This window comes from Marmota flaviventris, chromosome 3, assembly GCF_047511675.1.
Source record: "Marmota flaviventris isolate mMarFla1 chromosome 3, mMarFla1.hap1, whole genome shotgun sequence".
Classification (NCBI taxonomy): Eukaryota; Metazoa; Chordata; class Mammalia; order Rodentia; family Sciuridae; genus Marmota; species Marmota flaviventris.
This window is the reverse complement of record NC_092500.1, coordinates 65,994,684-66,008,103: the sequence shown is the minus strand read 5'-3', so window position 1 is coordinate 66,008,103 and position 13,420 is coordinate 65,994,684.

Genomic DNA, 13,420 nt, shown 5'->3' with positions numbered 1-13,420 from the left:
CTTCAGTTTCCTCTTACTTACATGGCATTTGGTAGTTTTAAACTTTGGATCATAAGCTTGAATTCTTTTTTTAAATATTCTTTTAGTTGTAGATGGGCATGATACCTTTATTTTTACACAGTGCTAAGGAGCGAATCCAGTGCCTCACACATACCAGACAACTGCTCTACCACTGATCCACAATCCCAGCCCAGTAAGTTTGTTTTTTATAATCTGTAATAGGGCTGGATTTCAGCTTTTCCTAAAAATTTGCTTTTTTTCCCCTGGTTTTAGAAAACCTAATGGGAGTACATCAAATTGAGCATGTTCTCAGAAGCTGGTCCTTGAATTATGGTCTAAGTAACCAGGTACAATGGTACATGCCTGTAATCCCAGCAAGTCAGGTGGACAAGGCAGAAGGATCACAAGTTCAAAGCCAGCCTGGGCAATTTACTAAGACCCTGACTCAAAAAGGACTGGGAATATAGCTCAGTGGTAGAATGGGTTCACATCCCAGTACCAAAAAAAAAGAAAGAAAGAATCACAGTCCAAGGTATTTTGGCAGATAGAACATTTTTTTCACTTAACAGGCATTTATTAAGTGCCCATTCACTAAGCACAAGGCACTGTGTCAACAGCTAAAGCAAGAGAAAAATATCAAGTGGCGGGCTGGGGTTGTGGCTCAGTGGTAGAGAGCTCGCCTTGCATGTGTGAGGCAATCCTCATGTGGTTTGATCCTCAGCACCACATAAAAATAAAATGAAGATATTGTGTTCACCTAAAACTAAAATATAAATATTTTTTGAAGATCCTTTAAAAACAAAATCAAGTCACTGCCTTCAAGGATACAGGAAAATAATCACAATACAATGTAGTATATATGATAAAAGTGAGAGCAGAGGTGGACTGTGTGAACGGGTAGAAGACGCCAAATCCAGTGACGAGGGGAAATAGTGAGGAATAGCATGCTGCAGGAGGTTCACATCTGAACTGAGTTTGAAGGATGAGATAGCCAGATGCCATGTTTTTTTGTTGTTGTTCTGTGCCAGGGATTGAACCCACTGAATCATTAACCCATATCCCTAGCACTTTTTTGTATTTAGAGACAGGATGTCATTGAGTTGCTTAGGGCCACCCTTTTGCTGAAGCTGGCTTTGATCCTCCTGCCTGAGTCTCCCAAGTTGCTGGGATATAGACACGCACCACTGCGCCTGACCTCAGATGCCGTTTTTCACTGCATAATTGTTGCAGATTTTATGCCAAACTTTTTTTGAAAATATGAAGCAGCTTTTTTTTTTTTTCCTTTTGGTCCTCCCTGAACTAGGGGCTTAACCCAGTGGCACTCTTCTGCTGAGCTACATACATCCTCAATCATGCACTAAGTTACATGAAAAAAGTACTTCAGGACATTAAATTCCGAATAGATCCCAACACAACAATACTGGGAGATTTCAATACACTCTTATCACCAATAGACAGGTCATCAATGAAGATATCTCCAACCAAAACAACACTATAAATCAAATGGACCTAAGGGATATCTACAGAATATTCCACCTCAAAACAGCTGAATTCATCTTCTCAGCTGAATATGGAACTTTTTTCCAAAATAGATCATATTCTAGGCCACAAAGCAATTCTCAGCAAATAAAAGAAAATCGATATAATCTCATGTATCCGATCAGGTCCTAATGGAATTATAATAGAAATCAACAGCAAGAAAATAGAAACAACATAAATACAGAGAGATTGAACAATACTCTCTCAATGAAGAATGTATCACAGAAGAAAATGAGAATAGAAATTAAGAAATTCTTAGAAATGAATAAGAACAAAGATATAGCATATTGAAATCACTAGCACAGTGTGAAAGAAGTTCGAATAAGAAAATTTATAGCACTGAGTGCCTACATTAAAAAATGAGTGAGGTCCTAATTAAATAAGCTTTTGCTCCATCTCAAGGTCCTAGAAAAAGAACAAACTAATCCCAACCAGTAGAAGACAGGGAAATAATTAAGATCAGAGCTCAAATCGATGAAATTGAGAATAAGAAAAACTATATAGTGAGGATCAATGCAATGAAGAGTTGGTTCTCTGAAAAGATAAAAAAGAAGAATGACAAACCCTTAGGCAAACTGACCAAAAGAAAGAGAAGGAGCAAATCAAAAAAGATCAGAAATAAAAGAGGAGATATCACCACAGAACTTTCTGATATCAGAGGATTATCAGAACTTATTTTGAAAATTGGTACTCTAATAAACTTGAAAACCTGGAAGGTAATGACAGATTTCTAGACACATATGACCTGCCCAGATTGAATCAGGAAGATACAGAAAACCTAAACAGAATAGAAATTTAAACAGCAATTAAAAGCCTCCCAAAAAGAAAAGTCTAGAAACTGATGGATTCTCAGCTGAATTCTACCAGACTTTACAGAACTTAACACCAGTCTTTCTCGAATTAGTCCATGAAACTGAAAGAGAGGGAATGCTCCCAAATACACTTTATAAAGTCAGTATAATCCTGATAATAAAACCAGACAAAGATGTATCAAGGAAAGAAAACTACAGATTATACACACATACACACACACACATATATATATATATATATATATATATATATATATATATATACACACACACATATGTATGTGTGTATATATGTAGATATATATGAAAAAATATGTGAAGATATATAAAAGATAAAAAGAAAACCAGCAAAGGGAGGATCTACACTAAAGGGATATTCAACCAAAGGAAAAACTACATCAAATTAAAAACCAGAAATAAACCAAAATGACAGGGTATTATATTTCAATAATAGCCTTGAATGTTAATGGCCTAAACTCATCAATCAAAAGGACTGGCAGACTGGATTAAAAAGCAAGGCCCAATAATATGCTATCTTCAAGAGACTCACCTCATGGGAAAAGACATCTACAGGCTGAAGGTGAAAGGATGGGAAAAAAATACTACTCATATGGATTGCTTAAACAAGCAGGGTTTTCCATCCTCATCTCTGATAAAGTAGATTTCAAGCCAAAGTTATTTAGAAGAGACAAAAAGGACATTTCATACTTCTTAAGGGAAGTGTATATCAGCAAGGTATAACAATTGTAAATATTTATGCCCCAAACAATGGAGCATCTATATACATCAAACAAATCCTTCTCAAGAATCAAATAGACCACAACACAATAATACTGGGTGACTTTAACACACCTTTTTCACTACTGGACAGATCTTCCAAACAAAAACTAAATAAACTATAGAACTAAATAATAAAATAAGTAATTTAGACTTAACAGACATATATAGAATACTTCATCCATCAATGAGCGAATATACTTTCTTCTCAGCAGCATATGGCTCCTTCTCTAAAATAGACCATATCTTATGCCACAAAGCATAAGATACAAAAAAAAAACAGAGATAATACCCTGCATTCTATCAGATCACACAATGTAATGAAATTAGAAATCAATAAGAAAATACAAAATAGAAGCTACTCTAATAAATGGAGATTAAATAATGCACTATTGAATGACGAATGGATAGTAGAAGTCAAGGATGAAATTTTAAAAATTCTTAGAGGTAAATGAGAATACTGATACAACATATCAAAATCTCTGGAACACTATGAAGGCAGTACTAAGAGGAAAGTTTATTGCTTTGAGTGCTTTCATTAAAAGAATAAAAAATCAACAAATAAATAACCTAACACTACATCTCAAAGCCCTAGGGGGGAAAAAAAAGAACAAATCAACACCAAAAACAGAAGACAGGAAATAATTTAAATCAGAGCTGAAATTAAAGAAATCAAAAGAATTGGAAAAATTGACAAAACAAAAAGTTGTCTCTTTGAAAAAATAAATAAAATAGATAAACCCCTGATCATGTTAATGAAGAGAAAAAGACAGAAAACTCAAATTACTAAAATACAAGATGAAGAAGGAAGTATCATAATGGATCTGTCTGAAATACAGAAGATAATTAGAAACTATTTGAAGATTTATACAATAAAATAGAAAATATTGAAGACATCAGCAAATTTCTAGAGACATATGACCTACCCAGACTAAATGAGGAGGTCACACATGATTTAAACAGGTCAATTTCGAGTAATGAAATAGAAAATGCCATCAAAAGCCTTTCAACAAAGAAAAGCCCAGGACCAGACAGATTCTCAGCCAAGTTCTACAAGACTTTCAAAGAAGAATTAACACCAATACTCCTCAAAGTATTCCATGAAATAGAAAAAGAGGGAACCCTCCCAACTCATTCTCTGAGGCTAATATTACCCTGATAACAAAACCAGACAAAGTCACATCAAGGAAAGAAAACTTCAGACCAATATACCTGATGAACATAGATGCAAAAATTCTCAATAAAATTCTGGCAAACTGGGCTGGGTTGTGGCTCAGCAGTAGAGTGCTTGCCCAGCATGTGTGAGGCCCTGGATTCAAACGTCAGCACCATAAATAAATAAATAAAATAAAGGTATTGTGTCCAACTAAATATTACAAAAAAATCTGGCTGGGGTTGTGGCTTAGTGGTAGAGTGCTTACCTAGCACATGTGATGCCCTGGGTTCAAGTCTCAGCACCACATAAAATAAATAAATAAATAATAAAGCTATTGTGTCCAACTACAACTAAAAAATAAATATTTTTTAAAAATTCTGGCAGGGGCTGGGGATGTGGCTCAAGCAGTAGCGCGCTCGCCTGGCATGCGTGCGGCCCGGATTCAATCCTCAGCACCACATACAAACAAAGATGTTGTGTCCGCCGAAAACTGAAAAATAAATATTTAAAAAAAAAATTCTCTCACTCTCTCTTTAAAAAAAAAAAAAATTCTGGCAAATTGCACACAAAAACCTATTAAAAATATAGTGTACCACGATCAAGTGGGGTTCATCCCAGGATGCAGGGTTGGTTAAACAAGTGGAAATCAATAAACATAATTCATCATACTAATAGACTTTAAAACAAGAATTATATAATCATCTCAATAGATGCAGAAAAAGCATCTGACAAAATACAGCACACCTTCATGTTCAAAACACTAGAAAAACTAGGGATAGTAGGAACACACCTCAACATTGTAAAAGCTATATAATGCTAAACCCAGGGCCAGATTCATTCTAAATGGAGAAAACTTGAAAGCATTCACTATAAAAACTGGAACAAGACAAGGATGTCCTCTTTTCACCACTTCTATTCAACATCATCCTTGAAACTCTAGCCAGAGCAATTAGAAGAAAGAAGTTAAAGGGATACAAATAGGTAAAGAGGAACTCAAACTATCACTATTTGCTGATGACATGATTCTATATCTAGAAGATCCAAAAAATTCCACCAGAAAACTTCTAGAACTAATAAATAATTCAGCAAAGTCGCAGGATATAAAATCAACACCCATAAAGTCAAAATGCATTCCTATACATCAGTAATGAATCCACTGAAAGAGAAATTAGAAAAACTACTCCATTCACAATAGTCTCAAAAAATAAAATAAAGTACTTGGGAATCAATTTAACAAAAGAGGTGAAAGACCTCTACAATGAAAACTACAGAACACTAAAGAAATAAATTGAAGAAAACCTCGGAAGATGAAAAGATCTCCCATGCTCCTGGATAGACAGAATTAATATTATCAAAGTGGCCATACATATATTATACATATATAATGCAATTCCTATAAAAATCCCAATAACATTCTTCATAGGAAGATAAAAAGCAACCATGAAATTCATTTGGAAAAATAAGAGACCTAGAATAGAATAGCGAAAGCAATCCTTAGCCCAAGGGAAAAAAAAAAAAAGTGATGCAGGAGGCATCACAATACCAGACCTTAAACTATACTACAGAGATAAATAATAACAAAAACAGCATGGTATTGACACCAAATGTAGACCAATGGTACAGAATAGAGGACACAGAGACAAACTCACATAAATACAGTTATCTCATAACAGAGAAAGGTGCCAAAAACATTCACTGGAGAAGATAGCCTATTCAATAAATGGTACTGGGTAACCTGGAAATCCAGATGTAGCAAAATGAAGTTAAACCTCTCTTACCCTGCACAAATATCAACTCAAAGTAGATCAAAGTCTTAGGCACTAGAACAGAGACCCTGCACCTAATAAAAGAAAAAGTAGGCCCAAGTCTTCACCATGTCAGCCTAAGATCTGACTTCCTTAACAAGACTCCTAAAGCACAAGAAATAAAATCAGGAATATATAAATGGGATGGATTCAAACTAAAAAGCTTCTCAACAAAAGAAACAATGAGATGAAGAGAGCCTACATTTTGAGAGAAAATTTTTGCCACATGCAAAAAAGAGCACTAATCTCCAGGATATGTAAAAAACTTAACACCAAAAAAAAAAAAAAAAATCAATAAATGGGCTAAGGAGCTGAACAGATACTTATCAGAAGAAGATATACAATCAATCAACAAATATATGAAAAAGTGTTCAACATTTCTAGTAATTAGAGAAATGCAAGTCAAAACTACTCTAAAATTTCATCTCATGCTAGTCAGAATGGCAATTATCAAGAATATAAACAACAATAAATGTTGGTGTGAGGATGTGGGGGAAAAGGCACACTCATATGTTGCTGGTGAGGCTGTAAATTGATGCAACCACTATGGTGAGCAGTATGGAGATTCCTTAGAAAACTTGGAATGGAACCACCATTTGACCCAGCTATCCCACTTCTTAGTTTATACCCAAAGGACTTAATATAATAACACAGCCACATCAATGTTTATATGTATATATGTTAATGTGTTTTTTTTTTATATAAAAAAGCTCAATTCACAACTGCTAAGCTATGGAATCAACTAGGTGCCCTTCAACAGATGAATGGATTTTTTAAAAATGTGGTATATATACATAATGGAATATTAGTTAGCATTAAAAGAGAATGAAATTATGGCTTTTGCAGGTAAATGGATAGAGCTGGAGAATATCATGCTAAGCAAAGTAAGCAAATCCCCCCAAACCAAAGGCCAAATATTCTCTCTGATAAGTGGATGCTGATCCATAATGGAGAGGGGAGAGGCATGGGAAAAATGGAGGAACTGTGATTGGGCCAAGTGGGGGTATGGGAGAGGAGGCATGGGGGCAGGAAAGATGATGGAATTAGTTGGACATCATTATCCTAGGTACATGTGTGACTGCATATATGGTGCAATGCTACATTATGTACAACTATAGAAATGTAAAGTTGTATTGTAGTTGTGTACAATGAATCCAAAGGCATTCTGCTGTCATATATACCTAATTAGAATGAATAAATAAATACATAAATAAATAAATATTTTAAAAAGAGAGTACAGGCAACAATAAATGTTAGCAAGGATGTGGGGGAAAAGGTACACTCATACATTGCTGGTGGGAGTTCAAATTAGTACAACCACTATGGAAAACAGTATGGAGAGTCCTCTGAAAACTTAAAATGAAACCACTATTTGACCCAGCTATCCCACTCCTTGATTTATACCCGAAGGACTTAAAATAAGCATACTACAGTGATGCAGCTACACCAATGTTTAACCACTGGGCACAGTGGTGCATGCATGTAATCCCAGCAACTCAGGAGGCCAAAGCAGGAGGATCATTCACAATAGCTAAACTATGGAATCAACCTAGGTGCCCTTTAACAGATGAATGGATAAAGAAAATGTGGTACATATACACATGGAATATTACTCATGATCCTTTGAATTCATACCCCATTGTAGAGCTGTCTACAATAGTGATTTATAAATTTATAATTAGAATTGGAGTTGCAGTAACCCCCAAATTTGGTCCTCAGCCTTTGCATCAAAAACTTTTACAACAGGGAAACTTCTGAAACTACCCATACCCCAGCTAAGTTAATAAATTTAAAATATCTAGGGGAAATAGTGAAGATTTGTGCCATCTGTAAAGATGTCAGAATTCAGAGTTGGTAGTTTCTAGCACAGCTCTGTTTAATTAAACCATCTGGCTCCTTCAGAAACTCATGGATTCTGAATGATGACAATATACTACTTCAAGGTCAATCAAACAGTAGCTTTAATTGCAGCTGCTGTGCCTAACCTAATCTTTGCTGGATCAGACTAATATGTTGTCAGTTACATGGTATGTAGCCCTAAAATAACAAATATACCCTCTTCTATCTCAATCAAGATACAGAATCAGAACCACTGGGCACAGTGGTGCATGCCTATAATCCCAGCAACTCAGGAGGCCAAAGCAGGAGAATCATGAGTTCAAAGCCAGTCTCAGCAACACAGCATGACCCTGTCTCTAAATAAAATATAAAACAGGCTGGGGATGTGGCTCAGTGATTAAGTGCCCCTGGGTTCAATCCCTGGTACCAGAAAAAAAATTAGAAATAGTTCACATTAACCATTAACATGAAAAAGACAAGAATATACATTTTCATTTTCGCCCAGAGTTGTTACATGATATCTATCTGATCAAACAGGGCCCACAACAAGTGGTTAGTATATTAAAGCATTTTTAAATCAAGTGCAAGGATAGGAAATAAATTCTAGAGGATTTAAATGTCCAATGAGCAGGGGCATGCTGGGATATCCCTGAAAACGTAAAAATCAAATTTTGGCATCTTGCTTTCCTTTCCTCAAAAAAAAAATCAGCACACAGCAGATGCAAGCTCAATTCTTCTTGAGGGAGTTCTTGATTGCTGCTGGGATTGTCTGAGGATGTCGACTTTCACTTCTTCACTCTTCCAAAGCAGACTGTGCCTGTGATTCCCCAGAAGCCTTCATTCCCAGACTAGAGAAGCACTGTTGATCCCTTTTGTTCTGGGGCTTCAGCCTCTTCAAATGTGCAGCTACTAGTTCTTCCAACTCTCCAGCCTGCAGACAGCCACTGTGGACTATCCAGCTTCTGGTTGCATATTATAAAAGAGGAATGCAGCTTCTAATGGAGTTACTCAAAAGACAGCAGACCTTTGCCTCTAAGCTAATCACCCACCAACTGCCACCATGGACCTCTGCACTATCCTGATGCTGAATACCCTTAACTGTCCATGTTCCACCTGATGGAGAACAAGGACTTCAGGGGGCATATTTTTGGCTATTGAATCTCTACGGAGGTCATTGAGGAAGCCCAGTTCCTCACATCTTAAAGTTTAGTCCCTTCAAGGTCCTCAGAGCACTCTGCATTCATCTGGTGAGCAGGGGAAGAGACCCTGAGGAAGACACATGCCTGGGTCACAGTGACTGAAGGACCATACCTTTCTTCTGCTCACATGTTACCAGGACTATCCTTGGCAACACACAACTGCAGGGAAGAATAAATGGAGTCAAGCTTTGCACTTGATGGGGAATGAAATGACACTTAGCAAACATTCCATAATCTCTTCCCACATAATAAAACCTGTATAAATCTTGTGAGACTACACATTAGTATAACCACTCTGGGGGCAATTTTTAGTAAAGTGTAATTAAAATGCATTTTAAAAATTAAATGTATCAGTGTAGATGTATTACAGTGAAATTAAGTTAACATAGGGGCTGGGGATATAGCTCAGTTGGTAGAGTGCTTGCTTTGTATGCACAAGGCCCTGAATTCAATCCCCAGTAGCAAAAAAAAAAAAAAGAAAGAAAAGAAAAGAAAGGAAAGCAGGGGCTTGTTTACTCACTATAAGGATAAAGGTCAGCTCATGGAATCTAGTGGCTATGGTAAGCACTTGTGTTTAGGGCAGGTTCTGGAACTGGTGTCTAAAAAGTCACTAGGTTGCTCTCTCAGTTCAACTGCCTTTTTTTTGCAGGTGGGTAATACTAGAAAGCTTCTAAGTTTTAGGTCCATTTATTAAATGATACTAATTTTTGTCCAAGCCAAATTACCATGGGGGAGACTCTGATGGCCCAGCCAGGTATCCATTGTTGATAAGATGGATGTCTGAGAAGTTCCTATGAAGACAGAGACACAGTGGGACAAACCTGTAGTTGTTAAGTACTCCAAGGGCCTCATGGACACTATGGTTCCATTCAAACTTAGATAACATGAGGCAGCAAACATTCTCAGAGGTTATGTTACTTGGAAAAATCCTGTTTCAGAAGTATTACCTGGAATAATATGGTTGTGGTCCTTGTAGGGGTGGGAATCTAGGGTGATAGTTTTCCTGCCTATCATAAAGGGTCATGGCTGACACCCCATTGCAAGATAGGTTATAACAAGATGCTGGGAGCCATTAGCCAAGTAGGTATGACAATTTCCTTGCCAGCGTACCCCATGTTGCAGTGACATTGAATGTAGGTGACCTTGCTCAAGGACCAGGGCGGATTAGGGTGTTCCTGGTTTAAGATAATCGGGTTTAGGGCGTTCCCAGTTTAGGTTCCAGGTTTAAGGTTTAAGATTATTCCTGCTGGGAATAGGGCGTATCCTGCTGCCTGAGTTCCCCTTGAGTTCTCACGGGATTCAGACAGTATATTTTGGGAGACAGAAGCCCAGTGGAGGTGAATTTGGGCAGAGAACATGGATTTGGGCAGAGAACATGGATTTGGGCAGAGAACGTGGATTTCCCCAGAACGTGATTGTAGATGGCTGGTGTGAGTTCGGGAATAAAGAGTTGCTGTTTGAATCTACAAGCTGTGTGGTGGCTCGTGATTGTGTGCCCAGCCAGACTGCGGCATTTGGCGGCTCGTACGGGGAACGTCTAAAGCTTGGAGGTAAGTGAAATTGCTCGCCCCTGAGGAAGAGCGAAAGAATGGGTGACCAATTCAAAAAACAATGTGTTATTGTTTTGATTTATCTTGTTTTTGTTTCAAGCTGCCTATCCCTAGAAATTTCTCAGGCAAACTGGAAAAAATGGTTGACTAAAGGTTTGAAGTTTGTCGGCCCTGAGGAAGAGAAAATTGATACAACGATTTTTTATTCCATTTTTGTTTCATTCAGTTTCGGTTTTGTTTTGTGTTATCTTATTGGGTTGCGTTATCTTTATAGTAGATTAGAAATTAGTAAAAAACAAACCGAAAAGATGTTAAGTAAATTGTTAGAGGTTCAGACCATGGAGAAAGACATTTTAGATCAAGCAAAAGAGAAGGTCTCTCGAGCTAGTCAGACAGGAAGAAAATTTAAAGGAAAAGGGGTTGTTAGGAAAAAGGCCACAACAGGAGGCTGTTACTAACTCCGTTTTATCACAAGAGGGCGTAATTCAACCAACAGCCCCACCGATGGAGACAGCTGAGTGGCCCTCAAACCCCGTAGTTGATAAATGGGATCCTGAGACAGGACCTCAAAGATTAGCATGCCCTGTACTTGAACAGGCAGGAGGGCAGCGAATTCACCGTGCTTTAGATTTTAAAACAGTGAAGCAGTTAAAGGAGGCTGTAACAACCTATGGCCCCCAAGCTCCCTTCACGGTAAGCATGGTCGAGTCCATTACTAACTTGGACATGACGCCAGCAGATTGGGCTAGCATGTGTAAATCTGTACTAAATGGAGGACAATATTTGTTATGGAAGGTTGCCAATGAGGAATTTTGTGAGGAGACAGCTAGGTGAAATGCAGCAGCCGGTTACCCTCAAAGAAATCTAGATATGTTGTTAGGAAAAGGACCTTATGAGGGTCAACGGCAACAAATTGAATATGATCCTGCTATATATGCACAAATTGCTGCAGATGCAGTTAGGGCATGGAAGACTTTACAAGGACATGGAGATTTACAAGGTCAGCTATCTAAGGTAATACAGAGAGCTAATGAACCTTACGCTGACTTTGTAGATAGGCTAATTCAAACGGCTGCCAAAATTTTTGGGGATACAGAACAAGCAATGCCATTAATAAAACAACTGGCTTATGACCAAGCAAATCGTTGCTGCAGAGAGGTTATTAGACCATGGAGACATGAAGATTTAAACACATATATTAAATTATGTAGAAACATTGATGAACAAGTACAAGTCTTGGCAGCTGCAGTACAACAGGCTTTAGATGCCAGGCCAAAAACATGCTATGATTGTGAACAAACAGGACATTTTAAAAGGAATTGCCCCATAGGAGGAGGGTTTAACAAAAGTAGGTATCAAAGGAATAGAATACCGGGTATTTGCCCACAATGCCATAGAGGGAGACATTGGGCTAATGAATGCCGTTCTCAAACCACCATAGAGGGTACTCCCTTATCAAAAAACGGACAAAGACCAGGTATTTATCCACGATATCGTGGAGAAAGGCATCAGGCTCCATTGCCAAAAAACGGACAGGGGGGCCCAATGCTCCGGGGCCCACAACCACAAATATACGGGGCAGTGGAGGAACCCAGCAACACCATCAGGGTAGTGCCCAGGACACACTGTCCATTAAATCCCTCATCAGACAAACCCGAGGGAGCGCAGGGTTGGACATCTGCGCCTCTGCCAGAGCAGTATTAACTCCAGAGATGGGAGTTCAAATCATTCCCACAGGAGTAAAAGGACCTCTTCCCAAAGGAACAGTAGGCTTATTATTGGGATGTAGTTCATCTACATTAAAAGGACTTATGATAAGTCCTGGGGTAATTGATCCCGATTATGTAGGTGAAATAAAAATTATAGCTAGTTCTCCAAGAGGTATATCAGTAATTTCACCTGGAGATAGAATAGCACAGTTGTTAATAATACCCAGCCTACATAATAAATTTCCTAGTCATAGTGTAGAAAGAGGTTCCAGGGGATTAGGCTCCACAGGTGTAGATTGGGCTATGTTGTCTTTAAATTTAGATTCTCGCCCAATGCTAAAACTAAATATTCAAGGTCATGAGTTTAATGGACTACTGGACACAGGAGCTGACCTTAGCATCATATCTCGTCAAGAATGGCCAAAACATTGGCCATTACAACAAGCCACTCAAACGCTTCGAGGCCTAGGAGTGGCGACTAATCCCCATAGAAGTTCTATGATATTAGATTGGAAGGATCCTGAAGGATGTGAAGGAACTATACAGCCATATGTATTGGATCATCTTCCTATAAATTTATGGGGACGAGATGTCCTAGATCAATTAGGTTTGACATTAACAAATAATATCAATCCTAATGCGCCCACTACTAGAGCTAGACAAGGCTTTAGGAAAGAAAAAAGATTAGGAAAACAAGGGCAAGGTATAGCAGCACCAATACAAATAGATCAAGGAACAGACAGACATGGGTTGGATTTTCAGAAAGGGCCACTGAGACAATCAAAATTACTTGGAAATCAGAAAGACCAGTGTGGGTTCCTCAGTGGCCCCTGACTAAAGAAAAGACACAAGTAGCCCATGATCTGGTCAAACAACAATTAGCGGAAGGACATATACAACCTTCCATATCTCCCCATAATACTCCCATTTTTGTCATCAAAAAGAAATCTGGTAAATGGAGATTATTGCAAGATTTAAGAGCCATTAATAATGAGATGGTTATTATGGGACCTGCTCAATCAGGGATTCCTCAA